This window comes from Cynocephalus volans, chromosome 1 (assembly GCF_027409185.1).
Source record: "Cynocephalus volans isolate mCynVol1 chromosome 1, mCynVol1.pri, whole genome shotgun sequence".
Classification (NCBI taxonomy): Eukaryota; Metazoa; Chordata; class Mammalia; order Dermoptera; family Cynocephalidae; genus Cynocephalus; species Cynocephalus volans.
In genome coordinates, this window is record NC_084460.1 from 63,134,145 (window position 1) to 63,155,175 (window position 21,031).

General features: G+C 43.1%; 1 pseudogene; it reads left to right on the forward strand.

Annotated features, from left to right (window-relative positions):
• The first annotated feature begins 12,478 nt into the window (after positions 1-12,478).
• Positions 12,479-20,748, forward strand: LOC134379563 (ubiquitin-conjugating enzyme E2 E3-like; annotated as a pseudogene).
• Positions 20,749-21,031: the final 283 nt, after the last annotated feature.

Below are 21,031 nucleotides of genomic sequence, written 5' to 3' on the forward strand. Positions count from 1 at the left end.
GGGTTCCTCCGGGGCTGGAGTTTGTGCCCCTGGTGGCACATGGGGCTCGGCTCACTTGGTGCCTGCTGGGTCTTGTGGGCCAGTCACTCCAGGGCTGGAATCTGTGCTCCTGGTGGTGCGTAGGGCTCAATTCACCTCAGCACCTGCTGGGGCTTGTGGGCTGGTCACTCCGGGGCTGGAATCTGTGCTCCTGGTGACACGCAGGGCTCAGCTCACCTCAGTGCTTGCTGAGGCCTGACTCTTAATAAACATGAAATTCACCCAAAGATTGCAAGACATTTAGGAAAAACCTTTAACACACTAAAAAGACCAGGATAAACAAATAGGAAAAGGAAAACAAAATCAGGAAATAGAAAATGTAGGCGATAGAAGAAAACTTCAGATGAGCTAAAATTAATGACTCCAAAAGGAAAAAAAAAAACAAACAAAAAAAAACTGAAACCATTAAACAAGAGCAGAATATCATAAAAAATAAATAAATAACCCAAAATACCAGGGGATTTCCTGTTTTGGACAAGAAGGTATATAAACACTTCTTCCTATTTGTTTCACTAAGTACAGCTAAAAACCTAAGACATATGTAAAACAAAAAAAGGAAAATTCTAAATGGTGGAGAGAAGAAAGTAGACCAACTAGGGATCTTCAAATATAAGGAATGATACACCAGTGAGTTTCCTCATATATTCTACTCATGTATGCCTCACGTATGGGTGCTGGAGAATATTGCTGGAGATGCCACCAGGTGCAAGCAGAAAACCCCCAACAGAAACCTGCTTTCTCTAGCCAAAGGACCAGCCTAGCAAGACAGAAAACTTTTAGACAACAACTGCCCTATTCTAGCCAAACATTAGGTTAAAAACCATTGTATCATACTCCCCCACATGCACCCCCAGCAAAGCATGAGTGGGGAACACCCAACCTTACCTGGCTGAAATGGGGCACAAACATCCTACAACCAAGTGTTGTCAGTGAAGGATGAGTGGAAAGCGGGAACTTTTATCCTCTACCAGTGGTAATGAAGCCTTCTCTTGTGGTGTCAGTGAAGACAGTGTGTGAAGCCAGTGTTCTGTTCCCTATGTGGTGTCAGTGAGGCATCACCCTGCCTTGCCCTGCTGTGGTTATATAGGAGAAGGCCTGGTAGAAAAGCAGGACTTTCACCACCACCCAGCATTAACAAGTTCTCCTGATCCCATGGTACCAGTGGAAGCCTAGTGTACAGCCTCAACACCCATCTCACTCATCAGTAATGAGACACACCCATCCTCACACTAGGTTGTCAATAGAGACCAAAATAAGGAACCCAAGACTTCACCTGAACCTGGCAGTAATAAGGTAGTGCACACCTTCCCCCTCTGGAGTGGTGTTAGAGGTGGTCTGCCAAAATAGGAGGTTTAAATAAGATACAGAGACTCAAAACATACTACCCAGAATACCCAGAAATCATCATACCAAGAACTGGGAAAATCTCAACTTGAATAAGAAAAGACAGCCAACAGACTCCAGCACTGAGAAGACAGATGCTGGAATTATCTGACAGAGTTTAAAACAGAACATTTCAGAAAATAGAAAATCTTAGCAAAGAAATAGAAGATATAAAGAATAACTAAGTGGAAATTGTAGAACTGAAAAATATAATAACCAAAATAAAAAGCTCAATGGATGAGTTCACAGGAGAATGAAGAGTATGGAGGATCAGTGAACTCAAAGATAGAAAAATAGAATTACACAGTCTGAATAGCAGAGAGACAACAGACTGGAAACAAAATGAATAGAGCCTCAGGGACCTGAGGAACTAAAGAAAAATCAAACACTAGGTAACTGGAGTCCAAAAACGAGAGGAGAAAGTGGGTTGGGTTGAAGTATTCAAAGAAATAATAGCTCAAAATTTCTCAAATTTGGCCAAAGACATAAACCCACAGACTTAAGAAGCTACACAGTCTAAAGAGTATAAACCCAAAGAAGTCCCCATAAGAAGCATCATAATCACCTTGCTTATAAGGAAAAACATTTCAGATGACATTATCACATGGAGTCCAGAAGGAAGGGACATAATATTTTTCAAGTGTCATTTTTCAAGAAAAGAACTGTTCATTCAGAATCCTGAATCCTTCAGGAATGAAGAGGAAATCATGACATTTCTAAGAGAAAGGAAAAGTGAGAGAATTAGTTGCTCTTAAAGAATGACTAAAGGAAGTTTTTGGGTTAATTTTTTAATAAAGTGTGAGGTTTTGCTCAAGTGTTTCTGGGTTTTTTTGTTGTTGTTGCCTATGGATGTCCAAATGCTCCAGCATTGTTTGTCAAGAAGACAGTAGTCCCTCCATTGAACTGCTTTTGCACATAAAAGTTAGTTGGGAGTATTTGGTGGGTCTATTTTAGGGTTCTCTATTCTTTTCCATTAATCTATATGTCTATCCCTCCTTCAATACCACATCGTCTTGATTACTTTATGTAATAAGCATTAATTAATATTAGGTATTTTCTTTTTCAAAATTATTGTAACTATTCTAGGGGCTGTGCCTTTCTGTGTAAATTTTAGAACACAAACAGATTTTTCAAGGCTAGAAAGTGTTTGTGATATATTCCCCTCCCCATATACATTTAAATTGCCAGGTAGAAACAGTACCTTGGATCCTTGCTATCAGAACATCAGAAAGGCTATGGGTGGAGTATAGGTAAACTACAGCACATTCATTCATTAAGTTGATATTATACCTTGCAGAGACCTAAGAGATCACCTACTCCAAACCTTAAAGATAAGGAAAGTCGGTCCCACTGCGGGCTTATTCTAAGACTCAGGGTCAGGAAGTAACGGAGTAGGGATTGAAATACAGGCATTCCAGGTTTCTAGTTTTTCCCCATTCTTTTCACCCAGCCACAATTATTTCTACCTTGCTCTCTCTTGATCTTGGTCTTCCTCCTAAGCCCCCTTAGATAGGGGCACAAATCCATGTGTATACCTACAGCAGATGTTGGAGCCTGCTTTCCCTGGAATCAAAGGCTCTCTGCCCCCAAACCTTGAAATTCCAGAGAAAGAAATCTCTAAATGCAAACAGCACCTTTCACACCCTGAGGACTGCTTTGCGCTGGTCTGTGTCATACAAACACACACAAATATGCTTAGGTCTCACGGGTAGGAGGTGAAACTGTGAAGGGTTAAATCTGTGGCAATTTGTAGGTGAGGGAGAAAAATCTTACCAGGAACACATCTAAAGTATCAGACAGCAATGGGGATGCAGTGCTGAGGGAATTCTTCCACTTCACTGAAATGCTGGGCTGGACCTCACAGGGCCACCTTTACAGGCTCATCACTCGAGGCTTGGCTCAAATCTCAGACCCCAAGCCTCCATGCTAAAGGCACCCCACCCACAAACCCCTTAATTTTCTATCCCATTCCCTTTCCAATTTTTTACGGTCCTTATAATATTTGAAATGATCTTACTTGCTCACTCATTTTTTTACTGCCCCCACCTCTGGCCCTGTTTTGAGGACAGAGATCTTGCTGTGTTGCTCAATATTGTATCCACAGTGCAGTGCCCAGAATACTGCCTAGCCTATAGTTGGCACTCAATAAACATTCGTCACACTGAAGAACAAGATGAGAGGATGTGATTGACTGGACAGCAACACTTTCTGTACAGCTACAATAGTTAAGACACTATGTCAGCACAAGGATGGACAAACAGACCAAGGGAACACAAAAGCCAGATTTAGGCATCTCAGAGAACGAAATGTAAAAAGCAAGACCATGAAAGCTTTTAAAACATAGTTTAGGATATTCTCTTCATGACTTTAGGGTGGGAAAAGATGGATACACTTGATGACATTAAAATTAATAACTCTGTTCATCAAAAGATAACATTAAAGAAGGGAAAAGACAAGCCACACAGAGTGGGAAATTATATTTGTGGCACATTTAACCAACAGTGGGATTGTATGCAGACTCAGTAAGAAAAAGACAACTCCACCGACAAATGGACAAAAGATTAAGACAAAAATGTCCCTCAAAGGGTATCCAAAGTGTCAATAAACATATATAAAAGGTGCCCATCCTCTTTAGACATTAGGGAAATATAAATTAAGATCACAGTGAGATATCTCTGCACATCTAGCAGAATGGCTAAAATTAAAAAGAATGACAATATCACCCAAATGTTAATGAGAACATATAGCAAAGAAAACTCCTCCTGAGAGACGGTAAATTGATAGAATTACTTTGGAAAAATAATTTGACAGTCTCTAGTAAAGGTGAAGATATGAATCCCCCAGGGACCCAGCCATTCCATTCCTAGGAGTGCACTGAACAGAAACGCCTGTGCAGCAGGACCTGTGCAGCAGCACTGTTCACAGCAGTCCCAAGTTGTAGACAACCCCAAGTCCTACACTGCTGACAGAAATACACTGTTATGCTGATTCAGAGCAATTCTATATAACGATGTAAATGAAAGGACTTTAGATACACAGCACAGGATGATTCTTCGTTAGAACAAGAGAAGATAGACACAAAATAGAATGAGTAAGATTTGAAGAAATGAATAGTTTTCTTTATGTAAAGCTCAAAATCAGGCCAAAAAAAAAAAAGCTGGCTGGTTAGAACATGGTGCTGATAACACCATTTGGGGTTCGATCCCTGTATATGCCAGAAAACAAAACAAACAATAAAACACAACAGGCAAACAACAACAACAACAACAAAACCCTGCATTGTTTGGGAGTACAAAATTAGGTAGTAGAATTACAATGAAGGGCAAACGAACACCATAAAATTTGTGTAGTGGTTAGAGCCAGAGAGGAGGAAGCTTCTGAGCAGGCAATGGGTAGGTAGTGTGGTATTTCTTGACTTGCTGGTGGCTGTTCAGTGTCTGTTTACAACAATATACATCTACTCATTTATGCATTATGCTTTTCTGTATGACTTCTCTACTTCTCAACTTAAAGAGCTTTAAAGAAACAAACTGCAGGATGTAAAATCAAAGAAAATTAAAACCTCTATAGATGGGATGATCACAACCATGTTAAATATATAAAACTTGTTTATAGAAAAAAAGCTAGAAGAAGCTTAACAAAATATTAAGAACAGTTGTTTTAAGATGTTGGAATAAAAGAACAGCTGCTCTTTAAACCAATGCGGAAGGAAGAAATAGGAATGCTGACTGAATTCCTTGCAGATTACTCTGACAATCACAGCCTGCTCTTCCAGGAGCGCCCACAAGATGGAGCAGTCATATCTCCAAGTTGAGTTTTATGTTCTATTACTGCCTGACAAACTTTTAGGGTGAACTTTTTGGAGTTTTTCTCCCCTCCCTTTCCCTATGTATCTGCTGTTCTCTTGTCTTTGGTCTGATGTGCAAGCAAACTAGGCCTTCCTCTTCTCTGGTAAGATTCAAAGCAGAAAGGAATTAGGAACTAACATTATTGAGCATCTGCTTATGCCTGGCCCTTTGCTGGGCACTTTACAATCATCACATTTACTGGTTGTTAAAACTCATGCAGGCTATCCAGGTGTTCGCCTGGGGCCCACCCCACCTGCTCTATCCCATACATAATGCCCAGCTGAGCACAGGGACCGCTCCCAGGGAATGTTTTCCTGAGTGTATGTGCATGTGCACATGTATGTATACATATATACACACAGACATATATGTATGTTTATTGCTCTGTTAAGTCAGACTTATTAATTACTCAAATACTATAAAATCTTTTTGGTAAAATCCTTTTACTCTGTAAGAGTTAACTAACACTATAATGTCTTTGTATTTTTAAATCAAGTTCTCTACTTCAGATCATTACAAATAAAAAGGACAATAAGCAACTAAGTTGGAGGGGTGTCAGGAAATGGGCACTCATAATAGCGCTGTTGAGCATTAATTGCCATAGTCATTTCAGAAAGTAATCTGAAATCTACTAAATATATGCATACCCTTTGATTATGCGATCCCTCTTTTATATCCTACAGAAAAAAAGCATCAGTACCTAAGGATATATGCTCAATGATGCTGTTGAAGCATTATTTATAATTGGCCCAAACTAGAAATTACCTCAATGTCAATCAATAGATCTGTTAAATTAAATACAGTATAGCCATACCATGAAATATTACGCGGTTTCTAAATAATCTAAACAATGAATTGCTTAATAACACTGTACCTGCTGTGTTATTAAGCAAGAAAGATGTGGAGTAATTTGAATATATGACCCACAGCCTAATTCTCTCTCCCTGGAACTCCCCTTATAAGCCTTATCTATCTGCAAACATAATGAAAGATAAAATGCATTAGAGTACTAACATTGTTTCCTTCCGTGGCATGGGCTTGGAGGGTTTTGGAGGGAGACCTTTTCCTTTCCACATCTGTACTGTTTGCCTTTTGATCTTTTTTTTTTAACTTTAGTGATAGTAATTTAAAAAATAAGTAACCCAAATGAAAAAAAAAAAACTTTAAAATTAATGTTTACGTCCTTACAGATGAGGAAATAGGTTGAGTAAGGTGAGGCAGTTTTCAGCTGGTAGTGATAGCGTCTGAACATTTGCTGTCTACCTCCAGTGTCCTGGGACGCACCGCTGGAGGGAAACCCCGTGGAGCCCAGTGAGGGGTCGTGCACTGTGGGAGTATAACTGTGGCAATTTCAGTTTGGCCTTCTTTTACCTCTCTCCTCAGGAAAATTTCCGAGTGCAACACTCCTTCTCTTACCTTACCTTAAGAGGAAAATAAGGGGGTTGGTGCGATTCACAGATGACTCACCTCACTCCCAGAAAGGTCCCTGAGTGAGGGTGCCCCGCTCAGGCCTCGGTGACGCTGACCTCCTTCCCCGCTCTCTTCCTTCTGGTCAGCCTGGTTTAGTGTCTGCAGAGAAAGTAGGAGGCTTGTTCGGGCCTTGGCGGTTGTGGACCTTTCAGGGGACTCCAGACTGCTGTCGACGTCGATGTAGTTTCCGAGAGAAACCATGGAGATGGCGCTAACCCTGGCGGGGTAGCGGAGATCCGCCCGCTGAACTCCGGGCCTGGGACTCAGGGGCTTGGGGCTCATGGGTTTGCAGGGCTTGCCTTGGTTTTCATATGCCAAGCAACTGGCAGAGCTGCAGGGCAGGCCGAGGCTGATCCCCACCTGCTGGGCTCTAGGGCTGGTAGGGGACGTCAGCCAGGACTTTTCAGGAAAGGTACCTTCAGGTAGGTACCTACGCCCTTCCTGGGGGACTGTGCATTTGATGGTTGGTTCACTTTTCCTCCTGTGTTCTGGAGAGACCACATTGCTGGACATCAAAGGGGTCGGGGGGCGTGGGGGTGTCCAGTGGTCCCTAAAAACATAGCTGTCCTTGTCCTCGGCCCACTCCTCACAGTGGCTGTTGGTCACTGATGGCGGAGGGCTGAGGGGATTGGGGACTTCCGGTCCTGGAAGCGGCCCCACTAGGGAGGGCTTTTTGAGGCCTTCTGTATCCCTGCTTTTCAGAAATGCGCGCCAGGAACTCTGGCGCAGCTTGCTCTTCTCCTTCTCGCCCTTGAGAGCACCTGGAGAACGTTCATAGGTGTTCTCCTTTTCTGAAACTTTTGAGTCAAAAAAATTTGAAAAGGTCTTATGAGCTAAGGCCAACCTTGCCCTGAGCTTCTTCTCCGTTGTTTTAAATCTCTTTGTATTGCAGCTTTCTGAGGAAGGACTTCTGCCGAGGTGCCCCGGTGTCCCCAGATCCCCGCCTCCTACCAGTCCTGCGGCCCCTTCGCCTGCGCCCTGCGGTAAGATCTCGGAAGAAGCGCTCCCGTCCACGTGGTGCTGAGGTCTCAGGTCCCCGTCGGCCGCTGCGGTGGCGCTTTCCGCGTGGAGCTCCTCGGGACCGGAAGAGCCCCTGGTGCGGCTCCCGGGCGCCCCGGCGCCGTCGGCCCCTCCCGGGCTTTCAGCGGCCGAGGGGCTGCCTTTCCTGAAGGAGGTCACCTTGGGAAACGCCAGGAGCTTCCCGGGCTCGCTTGCGGCCTTGCAGGGCCCCCGGGGCGGTGGGGGCGGCTGGAGCGCGGGGGCGCGGGGGCCCTTCTCCGCGGCTCCAGAAGCATCGCCGTCGGGAGCCTCGGCGGCCCGTGCGCCCGCGCCCCTTGCGCCCGCGCCCCCCGCGCCCTGCTCCGCTCGCCTGCGCTTCGGGCTCCGCGGCCCCTGGCTCCCCGCGGAGGGGAGGTCCTCGGCGCGCTGTGCGCTCTCAGTGTCGGGGGGTCGGCTCTCTCTCTCTTCCGCTGGCTCCTCTGAAGCAGTTCGGAGGACCAGAACTCTCCCAAGCTCCGCGGCTTGGGCCACCGGCTGAAGAACCCCGTCTCCAGCTCCCCATGTGGGGGCTGCCGGCAGCTCCCACTCACTGCCACAAGTTGGTGTTTTCCCGGCCCTGAGAGACCCACAGGGGGTCACGACAGTACTGCGGGGAGACCCTGGTCCTTCTTCCGGAAAGACAGCGGACTGTGTTTCTTGAAGAGGACCCACTTTCCTCCTGGTGGCCTGCAGACCTTTCTGCTCCACAGATATGATGATGAGCGCACACCTGCTCCTAGAAGCCGCGCCTGCTTTGGACTCCAGTTGCAGGCCCGGAGCGAGGGGCCCCGCACCACCCCCAGGCCCCTTGTCACGCTCCTCGTCCCCCGTGGCTGCTGTGAATTCTGAAAGACCTTGCAAGGCATTTTCCCTGCAGTTGCTGGGGTCTAGAACCATCGCCTCTGCGGACTCCTTGGAAGTGTCTGCTGCACTAGAGTTCAGGGTGGTCTCCGGGGCATCTGAACCACCTCTCACTTCCCAGCAACCCACCAAGTCTCGGTTGCACACCCGGGTCCCGCCACTGCTGGAAAGGCATAGGAAGTTGGCCCCAGTAGGCAGCTTTCTTTTCTCACTGAGAACACACTTTGATGTGTAATTACTGGTTTGGTTTCCTGCCTCAACAGAAATGTCCCGAAGGTGCTTTTGTTTATCTCTCACATCAGCGGTGCCTGGTGCAGGGCCAGTGCCTTCGGGTTCCTCGGGTCTGCTTTCTGGGCTGTGTTCCGACTTGCACTCAGCGGAGCCCGGCACTTCCTCCGCGCTGAGCTCCACCAGCTCAGAAGTGAGGCATGAAGCGACTGAGCATGACCTAGAATCCTGCCCCAACTGGTTTTCCTGCGGGAGACCTGCAGAAGACGTGTACTGAGAGGCCCTTTTCAAGCTAAAACCGCTGGGTTTGCACTGCTTCTGCGGGCGAGGAACCCTACTTTCAGAAGCAGGACACAAATGAGACAGTTGGGTGGGTGCGAGGGGAAGGGTGTTTTGTGTTCTTAGCTCTCGTTCTGTTTCTGCCTCTTCCTTCAAATGGGTCCCAGACTCCACTAAGTTGTGCCACACGGGATCCTCAGGGTAACCTAAGGGAAACCGTGCTATGGAATGGGCCCTGGTCTGTGTCTTCATGTGCTGACAGCGGTGCCCTGAGGGTGCACCGCCCTTGTCACTAATATTTTCTGGGGCACTGTGATGAAGCTTTGCATGTAAGAGGCAAGATGTCCCCAAAGGCGGCTGGCAGGGAGTTTCTAGGTAGGGCTGGGACCAGAAGAAGTCTGTGTCCACTGCCAGGCCTGGAGTACGTCCCTTCTTTGTCCTGGCCCCCAGAAGGGCTGTGCTGTCCAGTAGGTCTCTGCGAGGTAGCACTGGTGCCCTGGCCCTGCTGTGGATATGTGGCCAGCTCCGACCCAGTTCACAGCAGCAGAGCAGGAAGGGTGAGACTGCTGGAACACCCAGACAGCTCTCAGACCTGGATTTCCAAAGAGAAACAATGCAGAGCCCCCTGAGGTCTTGAACAGTCACCACCTGTGCTGGCTGGGGACTGCTGCCCTCTGTGGCACCCTGCGAGCAGCACCCTGTGTGTCTGGGAGCCCCTGCCAGCAAAGACTCTCGCTCCAGGCTGGTCAAGGCCCACAGGTATTCTGCCTCCTCTTTTCTAGCGACTGCAGAAAAGGCTCCCAACTCATTTTTGTAAGACTCTTCATTTAAGCCAGGGGACAAATCTAGTTCTTCCTTTGCATCAAGCGTAGGGACATGGGTCAAATGCTGCTCCTTAGAAGGCCTAGTTGCTGGGACATCCAGGTATCCCCAGCATGCATCTCTGTCTATGGAGGGACCACTTGGAGGGAGACGGACTCCCCCAGTAAGGTCACCGGACAGGGACTCTGTGTCAGAGGCACTTTCAAAGGGGTCAGTTTTTGTGTCTGATCGGCTTTCACTCTGGTGGGACAGTGTCTCAAAATCATCATGGTCTGTTTCCTGGCCCCATCCCTGCTCCTCTGGTTCTTCAGGGGCCAGGGGGAGCTGGTTATCTTCAATCTCACCTTCACCTGGCAGGTGTGCACCTGGCTCTGGAGTCTGGAAGGGCAAAAAGAAAGGCGTCAGAGTCAAGACCTGAGAACATGTGCACACATCTTTGCACCATGCCTGCCTTAATCAGGAGGAAGAAGGCTCAGAAACTCTCATCAGTGTCATTAGTTCCCCCAGGCACCCTTAGGAAGGGAGGTAAGGATGAAGAGCTACCTTTTATTGACACAGAAAACAAGTGATGAAGCCAAACCCAAACAGTAAGGAGAAAATATAGCACATAGTTAAAACAACCCTATTAAAAAATCAGAATAGGCCGAATGAGCATGTGCAGTTTAAGTAAGTATAAATATATTGTATGAGTCATGGTGAAAGCATATTTCTGCCTCATGTTTTCAGCAAGAAGGAATAAATTAATATATGTTTGCATTACATTCTGTTTGTTCTTACATAACCAACTGGCTTAAAATCAATGCTCTTGCACTTAGAAGTATTTTCTGAGTTTAATTTGCTGGGGCAAAAAAGCAAAAAAACCCTGAGAACTACTAAAATTGCAAACACATTTTGGTATGTTAGAAATGCCTAAGACAGCTTTGAAAACAAGAAGAAAAACAGAACTGTGCAAGTATTTGCAGAATTGCCTTCCCTCATTACATATTTCTTATTGAGACATAAATTTCTATGCATCCATTTAAAGCGTACAGATCTATAAGTTCTGACAAATGTGTACCTACCACCATGATAAAGATCTAGACTATTTCCATTTATCCAAAAAGTCTCTGCCCCTTTCCAGTCAATCCTCACCTCTCCCTTTGTCCTTTCCCAGTCAATGACCTGCTTTCTGTGACACAGTCTAGATTTGTCTTTTATGGGGTTCCAGATAAACAGAACATACAGTACAGTAGTCCCCCCTTATCTGCAGGAGATATGCTCCATGACCCCCAGGTGGATGCCTGAAACCACAGATAGTACTGAGCCCTATATATGTTATGTTTTTTTCCTATACATACATATAATGATAAAGTTTAATTTTTAAATTAGGAACAATAAAAGATTAATGACAATAAAAAATAGAACAATTATAACAATGTACTGTAATAAAAGTATATGAGTATGGTCTCTCTCTTCTCAAAATATCTTACTGTACTGTACTCACCTATTTTTGGACCACAGTTGACCTCAGGTAACTGAAACCAAGGAAAGCAAAACCTTGGATAAGGGGGGACTACTGTATGTTCTTTTGGGTCTGGCTTCACTCACTCATGAATCATGGCTGTCATACATGACATACAATGACTTGAACCTTGAGATAATGCTGTGCACAACATTTAATTATCAAACTCCCCAGGATCCTCCAGGCCAGGAGTGGGGCAAGCACTCGGCCCCACATCTAGCTAAGGCTCCTTCACACAGATTTTGCACAGAAGCTGTTCACTCAACCAGCCCTTCCCACGCATGGTTTCCCAGAACTTGTCATAAGAGATGTCTCAAAGTAAAATTACTTTTAATCTTCCTTAACTCAGAAAAGAAAAACAAACACCTAAGCATGTGAAGTGTGAGGCTCTTAAGGGGCAAGGTGGAAACTCAGGAATACTACAAGACTATAGTGTCAAATATATTGCAGAGCAGGAAGAGGGGTTGGGAATAGGAAAGGAAACATTAAAAGTCAGACCATTTGGAAAGGAAGGCTGTGTGGTTGTTATGTGATGTCCAAGAGAAGAGAGAAGCAAAGGAAGCCAGGTTCTATCAGGAGTCCGCTGCAGGAGCTTGATCTGGTCACCTGTCTCTGCGGTGCCAGGCACCCGAAGGCACAGCAGGACTGTCAGTCTTCAGTCTACGTCCTGCCCACATCAAGGCAAAGACGAGTTAAAGTACAGATGTGAAAAAGCCTTGATAAGCACAGAAAACCGGGCAACAGCAAGTGTGTGTTGTCATTAACAAGTGAACCTAGAAGACCAGCTGCTAAGTGACACCCACCTTCAAGGGCACCTGTAGTCCCTCATTTTATTATACCGAGAACTGACCTCCTGATTGAGGGACATTGGAGCCATCCTTTCAACACTGCCACAGCTTACCACCACCTTTCAGGCTCATGTTGGTGTCACTGTTCACATGCTGCAGGCCTAGAGAATTGCAAAGTCCCAAGTTCCAAATGGCCACCAATTAGGACACCAACGACCAAAATGCCAGAGGGCTCCTTCCTGCTGGCGGCCCTGCTCAGCATCACGACCCACATCACTATCAGTTAGGGAGGGGCTGGCATCTTGCTGAGGGAAGGTAAACCCTTTGTTTGAGCTCCACATATTTTGGCAAGAGGTCTTGCTCAGTCTTAATGAAAATAAAAGCCCTTGGGGAAAAAAAAAATCTAAGATAACTCTTCCAGATTACAAAACTAGTGTAGTCTGTGCAAGAGCACTGTAATAGCAGGTTTAATATTCATTAAAGTATACGAATACTGAAATATGAATAGTACTTTTTTTTAAAGAAGTATTTGATTTGGTCGAATATTACATTCTAACTTCATGAAGAATATTTTCTTCCTGAGTTGATTCAGGTGTAATCCTCAAGTTATTTCTCAGCATAAATCTATGTAATTCCAGGGTTATCTCCTGGGGATCAATTCTAGAGGCCAAAAGTATTCTTTTAGCTGAGGTTCAGAGTTTGGTATAGGGGTGAGTAGTGGATCAGATTTGCATGTTTTTAAGCAAGCAAGCTCTCTTTATTTTGTCACAGGCCCGGCACTTCCTAATTGTCTTATTTCTATAACTATATAAAGCCTCAAACACTAGGACAAGGTGTTTGGCCTTTCTCCTGCAAGAAAGAGACCTTCAGTGGGTTTTCACACAGAGGGGTGAACTGATGACAAGCAGCATATTAGGGAGGCGGGAAGGGTGTTGACAAGCAGGCTCCAGCCTTCCTCCCTCCTTCTTGGGCTCCATGACTTCCCTCCCCAGCTGTCATCAGCATCAGGCCTCCGTCCAACAGAGATCAGTCCCCACCCCGTCTCTTCTCTCCCCTTCTCAAACTCCTCAGTAACACAGTTTACGTTTAATCTCCGCACTTCCTCATCTCCCATTCACTCTTTTTAAAAACATTAGTATTTGAGTACATAATATCCCTTCTAAATACTTCAGTTGCATACCACTAGTTTTAATATGTGGTATTTTCATTATCTTGGCAATTCTAATTTTTTTCGTAATTCCCATATGACTTCCTCTTTGACTCATGATTTATTAGAAGTATGTTTCAGTTATCTTTTTCTTTCTGATTTGTACTTAATTACACTGTAACCAAAGAGGGTGGTTTGTATGATATTGATTTTTTAAAATTAGTTGAAACTGGTTTCATGGCATAGTGCAAGGTCCTATATCATAAATGTCCCGTGGGTGTTGAAAAGAATGTGCATTCTTTAATAGTTCAGTGCAGCATTTAATAAGTGCTCATTAGATCAAGCTTGCTGATTATATTTAAATCCTCAGTAATCTTACTAGTTTTTCTCTTGCAATCGAGATGTTGAAATCATCTAATGCAGTAGTGGATTTGTCACTTCCTTTTTTAATACCGTCATCGTTTACGTACATATGTCAGCATTATGTTAGTAAGTGTATAAACAAGTTTAGAGCTGTTACATCTTCCAGTGAGTGGCTCCTTTATTAGCAGTAGTAACAAAGGCTTTTACTTTATTATCCCTAATATAGGCTTTTACTTTAAAGACTGTCTTCTCTGATATTGATATACCCATACCGGCTTTCTTCTGGTTAGTATTTGCCCACTGTATATTTTTCTTTTCTTTTATTTTCAGTCTTCTGTTTTCCTTAGGTGTGTTTTTCATAACCAACATATACCTGGGTTTTCAAAATTCAATCCTTCAATCACTTTTAAACAGAGAGTTTAGCCCATGAGCATTTATTGCGATCACTGATATATTTAGGTTTCTGTCTACCATTGTATCTCATATTTTTTGAATTCCCCCTTTTTTTGTCCTGGGAATTCTTTTTGCGTGTGTGTATTCAACTATGGTTTTATTTCGAGGTTTATTTTTAGGTGTTTTGTTGCAGTGAACTTTTCAGGAAACATCGTCTGCCGTGATTCTAAGATCAGTTCTTGTCACTCTGTTTGCACAGTCTGGCTGTCGTTGCACTCAGCACTGACATCAGTCTGGAGGAGGCCCCGACAGACCTTGCGTTGCCAAATCCAAGGTTCGCTTTTTTGGGGGGGATTGCCATTTAATTTTTTACAACTTTACTGGTGTATAATTCACATGAAGGAAACCACATACTTTAAGTTTTGATACACTCCTGTGAAACCATGACCACAATCAATATAATGAACATTTTCCTCACCTCCAAAATTTACTTCATGCTTCTTTGTAATCTTTCCCTTTTGTCCCTCCTCACCCCTCGCTGAATGCTCCATCCATCCCCAGGCAATCTTTATCTGCTTCCTGCCACTACCGATTAATTTGCATTTTCTAGAATTTCGTAAATGGAACCATATGGTATGTATTATTTTTTGTGTGGAATTTTTTTTCTTTGCTTCTAAGTCTCCATTTCTTGATCTCCCTTGTACGTCGATTTCATCTGCCTCTTCTCTTCCCAATCTTGCCCTTCCCTGAGCAATTCCACCCTCTGTCCTCTTGACCACCCAAGAGGGTGATGACCCCAAACCTATATCTCCAGCCTTCTCTTCTTGCCTGTGCACCAGCCCACGTGGACCATAAATATTCACAGTAATGAGGCCATCATCTTTCCCACAGACATGCTCCTCTTCCCCGTTGTTAATGCTGGTGAATGTTACTATCTAGTGACCTCAGCCAGAAACCTGGGAAATCAGCCTATATCTCTCCTTTCCCATCTTTTCCCACATCTAATTTGTATCTATTGATTTGGGATGTTTTTGCTTATGACAGTATCCCCAGTCCCTGTAATATTATCTGACACATAATAAACATTCATTGAAAATGTGTTGAGTATTTGCTAAATTATTCTAACTCTGTAGTATCATTTTTATGCTTCCCTCTACATTCTCACAACCTGCCTTTGCTGAAGTCCCCACCGTCTATAGCCTGGATCCAGCAGGTGGGCTCTCTGAGTCCTGCCTCCCAGCTGTGCTCACACTGCTGCCTGTGAGTTTCCAAAACAAAACATAAAACTGAGCATGTCCCTCATATGCTAAAAGTTCATTTACTCATTCCCCTCTGCCCTCGGGTAGAGTCCAAACTTCATGAAACATGTTCTCCTGATCTGGGTCGTGTGCTCCAGGCTCTCCTGGTGGCACTTACCTCCTCCCCCCAGCCCTGAGCACTGAGCCTTTACCACCCCCAGCACACTGCACCCTCCCAGGCTTTTGCACTTTGCTTCAGGTTACACCTGGGCTGATGCACACCTGCACACCTGTGAGGATTCAGCTCACCTTGATGCCTCACTCACCTATTCCAAACCTACCCCCAGCTGTAAAATCAAGCACTCACTCCTTCCAGGTCACCCTACACAGATGTCTTTTATACAAGATTTTATTGTAAAAGTCCATTTACATGCACATCATCTCTATTAGAGTGATCTCAGAATTTCTCAGGAGGAGAGATCTACCTGAAACATCTGTTTCACCAGCTGTGATTCTGGTGTGAGTCCTCAGTAGATTATTTTTGTTGGACATACAGTTGAATAAAATATTTGAATTGGAAGGCATTTTAAAGGCTTCCTTTAGGACCCCATTCCCAATGTAGGAGAAGTAATCTGAACTTTTGGGACTAAATAACCAGCTGTACAATTGGGCTGCTCCTCAAAATGCTTTCTCCTGTTCTAAAAGGGTCAGCTGCATTTTCTCCAAATAAGGATTTTTCTTCATGTATTCCTTATAGGACCACAGCAATCCAGGCTATTGGACTATGTTAAATTATTCCATCAGCAGTGACTATCTTGCTGTTTCGCATTATTGTCTAACAGTAGTCATGTGTGGCAACACTGGCATCAAGGGCAAGGGTTATGTAATGTAGAACCATGGGGCCTTCCAGAGAAAGGCCTGGACATTACAACACAGTTGAGTCTCACTTTACTTCCTTGACTTAGTCTGCATTTCTGTCCATGCTTTTCACAATGCCAGGTGTGATAATTTTACTAGATTTTGGGGAAGATAAAGATATCAGTGGGCCCTGGACATTCTAAATATTCTCATACCTTTCCAAGTTACATTGATTTCTCCATATCAGCTCTGATTATATGCCACATTCACATTCCATTAGTTCTTTTCACAACTAGCTTGGTAACAAATATGTTGGGGATGGAAATTATGTCATAAACTTTGTTATCTCCCATGATATCTAGCAGAGTGCTTGGTAGAGAGAAAATGCAAAGTAAATATTTGAAGATTAAGATGATTATTATAACTGTGTGGATATGATCTTATAAGCATTTTACATTATTAAAAATTTTTGAATTGGGAGGCCTTTAGTCTGGGGCGGGTCTAGTGCTTTCAGTTCCTACATAAGCAAACTGAAGCCCAATGTACCTAGTAAAACAAAACTAGAGACTTTACCTATAAGAAACTGATAACTAACCTCTAACTAGGGTCTTTCCACATCAGCCTATAAAAGCTCGCAGCCCACACTGCTGTAGTGGGGCTCTTGGAACCTCTGTGGTTCTGGGTGCTGCCTGATTCGTAAATTGTTCTTTGCTCAGATGAACTCCGCTAAATTTAATTTGTCTAAAGCTTTTCTTTTAACAATAGTCACAGGACATTTTTCCAAAACATGATATTCAAAGGTATTTTCAGACTTCTAGGCACATTTCCCACTTATCATGTGCATTAGAGACGTGCCATTAGAGACTGAAATATCTTCTTATTTTTTGAGTTTTCCAATTTGTGAACATATTTAATTACAGAAATGAAGTATTTCACTATTATTTTATTTGAATAAGGAAGTTTTTATAAAAGGAAACTTTCACTCAAATAATTGGAACTAGTACTGCAATTCCTCCTGGGGCCTCAGATGAGAAGGGGTGACTCCATCATAGTCTGCCTTCTAGTTGTTCAGGGAACTCCTGGTGATCTCTCCAGAGTGCAGAGCTCAGGGCATGGCACAAAATTCACAAGTTTTTTTTCCAGTAGATATCTGTCAAGTGAATTAATGAATAGAATACAGTGACAAATACATGGTGATTGGGGGACAGGCTGAAGCAGAATACGATTCTGGAACTATTACTATTATGTTTATTTAAGAATATTCTGGAATCCCAATTGGCAGTTCCCCTTAATTAGCCCAATTCTCTACTATCAGGCTGGGCTTTCACATAGACCAGACACTTTGTATTTTCAAAGGCCCTGCTGCTTTGTCTGATTTTTCCAGGAGGGCACAGATGCATTTGCTAAAATTTTGGATTAACAGTCACTCAAGAAGTTGCCATTTACCAGGAACTATTATGTGCCAGAAATGTCCTCAAATGAAAGACACATTTGTGAACCAACAATCTTCTGGAAGATCAACACTATCCTACTTTAAGACCTACTGTAAAGCAACACTAATTAACGCAGCTTGGTATTGATGAAAGGTTAGGCACATAAGTCAATGGAACAGAATCGGGAGCCCCAAAATAGACCTACATAAGTACAGCTAATTGATTTTTGACAAAGGTACAAAGGCAATTCAATGAAGAAAGAATAGTCTTTTCAAGAAACGATGCTAGAGTAACTGGATAACAATGTGCAAAAAATAAACCCTGATGTATACCTTATACTTTATACTGGACAAAATGACTCAAAATGGATTATAGATCAAAAAGTAAAACTTGTAGAATAGAGCACAGGATAATGTCTGCATTACCTTGAATATGAAAAAGGATTTTATTTAGATATGATGCCAAAAGCATAATCCTTAAAAGAAAAAAATAGATAAACCGGACTTTGTCCAAATTAAAAATTTTCTCCAAAAAAGTAGATGTTCAAAGACAAACCAAAGACTGGAAGAAAATATTTTCAAAGCAGTTATCTCATAAAGGGTTTGTATGCAGAATATATAAAGAATTCTCAAAACTCAACAGTAAGAAAACAAACAACCCAACTTAAAATAGGCAAAATATTTGAATAGGCATTTTACCAAAGAAGATATCTGAATGACTAATAAGCACATGAAAAGATCATTAGTTATTAGGGAACTAAAAATTAAAACCATAATGAGAGGCCACTACACTCCTATTAACGAGAATAGCTTATTTAAAAAAATTGACAAAGTCAAGTGTTGAGGACACAGAGCAACTTGAACTCATGTGCTATTGGTAGGTATGCAAAATGGTACAGCTGCTTTGAAAAAGTTTGACAATTTATCATGAATAAAACATCATTATGACTCTGCAAACCCATTCCTAGATATTTACCAAAGTAAACTGAAAAATTGTGTTCACACAAAAACCAGTATGTAAATTTTTATAGTGGTTCTGTTCATAATCTCTAAAAAACTGAAAACAACCCAGATGTTCTTTAGCAGTTGAACAGATAAACAACTGGTAGTGCATCCATACAATGAAATACAATTCATCAATAAAAAGGAACAATCTACTAATCGCACAATAACTTTGAAGAATCATAAATGCATTTTGCTAAGAGAAAGAAGCCAAACTCAAAGGGCTGTGTATTGTATGATCCCATTTATAGGACATTCTGGAAAATGTAAAGCTATAGGGACAGCAGACAGATCAATGGCTTCCAAGGGTTGGGGATTGGGGGTTGGAGGAGGGCTTAAAGTGATGGAACTAGTCTGTATGGCAGTGCAATATAAATATATGATTCTATGTCTTTGTCAAAACTGAACTGCAGACCACCACTAGGAATGAATTTTCCTCTATACAAATTAAATACACACCCACATCCATACCTGAATATTAGGGAAACCAAGATGGACCACAGACTGTGACAAATGAATCTAACTGCATTACAAACGAATGATGTAACCACATTGAAGGGGGTGGGGAATAAAGGAATTGACTTAAGTAACTTTGTAAAACAGTGTGTTGACTGGATACCATAAGGCTGAAGACAAAAAGAACCTTATACAAACACTGCACTTTAGTTGGTAAATTTCTCACAGAGATATGGTTAGCAATCTGAAACTACTTTACATGTATGCTAGGGTTGAACAAATAACCAAATATATTTTGGATAATGAGAACCAGGTTTCTCACTGTCAGAGAGAGAAGTTACAGATAAAGGCTTAATACTAAATGAACCCTGTGGTTCTGGACTGGAGTTGGAAGTACCAGTATAAACTCCTATTTATATGTATATATACTTTTATGTATGTATAGTAATCCATGCACACATGCATTCACACACACACATAAATAGGCACACACAAAACAAATATGAATATGTGTACATGGCTTAATATGTGTAATATATATATATGGGTTAATATAGATAACGTATATTTACTTGCTCTATCTGCCGGGAGGGCCTAAAATCAGTGTCACCACAGTAGCTATGAACACACTGAGAACTCAAATCTTGGTTTCTAAATACCATTCTATAATAAAAGGACCCAGGTTTCCTTTGAAGAAGTTGTTGCTAGGCACGGGCTCCATGGCCAAGGGCTGCAGGGGCCAGCCCGCCAGGTCCCCAATGCACTCTTTGTCCTGGCCATGCACAGGTGCTGGAAGTGTGCACCTCTGGGTGGAGGGAGGTGAGGAGAGAGCGCCCAGGAGCGTGCAAGAAAGCTTGTGCCCGGAGGGCAGCTCCATCTTGGCTGGATGAATCTTGGCTGCTGGTCATGCAAATGGCTAGAGCAGCTGTTTTCCAAGAGATATCTTCACCAAGATCTCTAGTGATAGGCAAATGTCCAATGATGAGAGCCCCAGCACTATCAGTGGCAGTTCAGATGTGCACCAGCGAGACCCAGCCACTCCACAGCCCAAAGAACAAGGAGAAAACCTTCTGCCACCCAACAGAAGAAAAACACCAAACTCTCTGGCAAAACCACTGCTAAGTGATTCACTAGTGCTAAAAGAATTGAGAAGGAGCTAGCTGAAATAACCCTTGATCCTCCTAACTGCAGTGCTGGGCCTAAAGGAGATAGCATTTATGAATGGAAATCGACTATACTTGGTCCACCAGGTTCTGTATATGGAGGTGGTGTGTTTTTTTCTGGATATCACATTTTCATCAGATGATCCATTAAGCCACCAAAGGTTACTTTCCGTACCAGAATCTATCACAGCAACATTAACAGTCGGGGAGTCATCTGTCTGGACATTCTTAAAGACAACTGGAGTCCCGCTTTGACTGTTTCAAAGGTTCTGCTGTCTATTTGTTCCCTTTTGACAGACTGCAACCCTGAGGATCCTTTAGTTGGAAGCATAGCCACTCAGTATTTGACCAACAGAGCAGAACATGACAGGATAGCCAGACAGTGGACCAAGAGATAGGCAACATAATTCACATAATTTGTATGCAGTGTGAGGGAGCAGAAGGCGTCTTCTCACTGTGCTGCAAATCTTTATAGCCTTTACAATACAGACTTCTGTGTATATGTTATACTGATTCTACTTTCTGCTTTTATCCTTTGGAGACCAGGAGACTCCCCAAAAAGGTAAATGCTATCAAGAGTAGAACTTTGTAGCTGTAGATTAGTTACGTTTAAAACACCAACTCTTGCTTCTTTGGAATATCAAAATGTATTTTGTGATGTACTAAGGATACTGGTTCTGAAGTCTACCAAATATTATAGTGCATTTTAGCCTAATTCATTA